General features: G+C 44.2%; 1 protein-coding gene across 2 annotated transcripts in view; it reads right to left on the bottom strand.

The window, feature by feature from the left end:
- The window catches only part of pcdh1b (protocadherin 1b), a 70,352-nt gene extending 67,795 nt beyond the window's left edge, over positions 1-2,557 (bottom strand). For both annotated transcript variants that reach the window (XM_060884553.1, XM_060884554.1), the window contains exon 1: positions 1,764-2,557. The gene's annotated coding sequence lies outside the window, so the exon portion shown is untranslated. The remainder of the gene's footprint in view (positions 1-1,763) is intronic.
- Positions 2,558-2,890: the final 333 nt, after the last annotated feature.

The following is a 2,890-nucleotide window of genomic DNA, read 5'->3' as shown; positions in this document are numbered from 1 at the left end:
TAACACTTGGGGCTGAGGGATTGATGATGTAACACTTGGGGCTGGGGGATTGATGATACATGTATAAAAACATTACTGTTTACCTTCACACCGTGTCTGGCCGTTTACATATACTGCCTCATGTACTGGATGCAAATGGACATGTAAATGATGAACACACAAACACACACGCAGACTTCACATAGGTGTTGACATTCATTGCATAAATAGCTCAAAATATTTAGTATCTATTTATACTAACAAGTTCCCTAGAGATAAAACACCACGCTGATATTCAGTATTTACTGATTAATCTATTTATTAAATGTGGTGTGTTGTAGTGTAGTGTGGTGTGTGTGTTGTAGTGTGGGGTGTGTGTTGTAGTGTGGGGTGTGTGTTGTAGTGTGGTGTGTGTGTTGTAGTGTGGTGTGTGTGTTGTAGTGTGGGGTGTGTGTTGTGGTAAATGTTAATCATCTCTAAATCAGGACAATAATATATAATGTATATCAATCATAATTGCCAAATTTGTGTGTGTGGGGGGGGGGGGGGGAGACACAGCGAGTTTATGTAGGAATGCAGCTCCTCCTGTTGTGTGTGTGTGTGTGTGTGTGCGCGCGCGCGCGTGCGTGTGTGTGTGTGTGTGTGTGTGTGCGCGCGCGTGTGTGTGTGTGTGCGCGCGCGTGTGTGTACGTGTGTGGTTGGCTTTAAAGTTTCTTCAGCTCAGTGTAAGGAACCTGAGGAACAGGTTTCTCTCTGTTATGGAAAACATCCTGAAGACGAGAAGGTCCAGCTGAACCAGATTTAATACAGAGAGTCATCAATCTCTCTCTCTCTCTCTCTCTCTCTCTCTCTCTCTCACACACACACACACACACACACACACACGCACACACAGATACCAACACACATCTTCCTTTCTATTGATTTTTTTTCTTCATTGAAAAAATATTGTAATGGAAAAATAAATACAAAAATTATATTTAAAATCTAATTTAATTTCTGTATTATTCTGATCATTTTAAGTATCTTTTTTAAAATTTTACAATGAAATTAAGATATTATGGAATGTGCAAATATAATGCTGACATATCCTCCCCCCCCCCACAGATAATCATTAGTATCTTAAAGGATGAATTCTATATTATAATAGTTATATTAGCATCACACACATACACACACACACACACACACACACACGCTGTGGTCGATACACACTGATATAAGTGTAACAGGTGCTGATCAATAGAAATCCCATTATGAATTATGTCTGTCACCTTCTAATAAACCCATCAGTAGAATTACTCCTGTCCTTTATTTGTTTATGACTCAGTTACATGATCCAAGAACATGGCGGAAGAAATAAGAACAAAAAAAATCTAATCACCAGTAAAAGAGCAGAGCCGACTCCGTGAGCCGACTCCGTGCAATAAGTTCGTACAAGCGATAAAACGCGGCGGTGTTTCATTTCCCCTGAAAAAGTGACGACGCAGAGATGCTCACTTCATCACACACACACACACACACACACACACACACACACGATACAACGCACACCGATACATACTGTAGCAATAGAAACCTGTAATACCTGGACCGAAACTGCTGAGGCACACACATACACACACACACATACACATGCGCGCACACACACGCACGCACACACACGCACGCACACACAGGCTTACAACACACAACTCCTACACACTCGCTCAGGTTGTTAAACCTCTCTGTCCTGTTTTGCAACTTCGTTTCTAAACACTGCGAAAAATACACGAAGCTCTTACCGGGATGTGTGTGAACTCCCCACACTCAGTACGTCTCCGTCCGCTCGTGTGTGTGTGTGTGTGTGTCGGAAATCACACTCCTACGCGGTCAGTTATCCGAAATTCAGAATGAAAGATTCCCGAAAAGAACAAAACACAAGCACAATCCCAGATCCACGCTTCTCTTGCTGTGAGCTGTGTGTAGATCCGGTGCTGAAGCTGTGCACCTCGCACTGACACACACACACACTCTCTCACACACACTCTCTCTCTCTCTCTCTCTCACACACACACACTCTCTCTCTCTCTCTCTCTCTCACACACACACACACACACTCGGTCACGGCGCAGCAGAGGAAACCCCGAGCGCGTTCTGGCGTCTTCAGCATCCACGGTGCGTGTGTGATGATGATGGTGACGATGATGATGATGTTCCACTTCCATATGCCTTTCTCCTCATCTCAACATCACACACTTTTTTTTCACGCGCGCAAAATGCAAAACAAAATAATACCAATAATAAAAAAAAAAAAATGAAATAAGAATTATTCAGCGCGCGCGCGCGTCCCCACCAAAGTCCGGTTTGTCCCCCAGAGAAGAAGAAAAAAGCTCCTCCGCGATCTGTCTCTTTGCTCTCGGAACTCGGAGTGTGTGTGTTTCTCTCAGCAGGTCAGTGTGTGTGTTTCTCTCAGCAGGTCAGTGTGTGTGTTTCTCTCAGCAGGTCGGTCTGTGTCTGTGGCGCGGAGCTCCGGAGTCTCGCGCATACTGTTCACTGCTCACGGAGGAACAGATTCCAGCCTCTCTCTCTCTCTCTCTCTCTCTCTCTCTCTCTCACACACACACACACACACACACACACACACACACTGTAATATGTGGGCGGAGCTCTCAGCAAGTGGGCGGGGCTTGTGATATACAGTGTGCGTGAAAAAGACTAAAAAAAATGGAGCAAGAAAAAGAGCTTCATTTTATTTTCTGCCGAAAATCTTATTTTTTCCCTATGCACTTGAACTCGAGAACTTTCAGTTTGTCTGATCTTAGACTTTAAACCCTAAGCCCATCTTAAAACGTATTAAAAGGGGCCCGAGTTCAACACCTGCCACAGGTATTTACACTGGGCGTGGTTACACTGGGCGTGGTTACACTGG

This window comes from Tachysurus vachellii, chromosome 13 (genome assembly GCF_030014155.1).
Source record: "Tachysurus vachellii isolate PV-2020 chromosome 13, HZAU_Pvac_v1, whole genome shotgun sequence".
Lineage (NCBI taxonomy): Eukaryota > Metazoa > Chordata > Actinopteri > Siluriformes > Bagridae > Tachysurus > Tachysurus vachellii.
The sequence above is the reverse complement of the archived record's forward strand: the minus strand, read 5'-3'. Positions and strand labels throughout refer to the sequence as shown.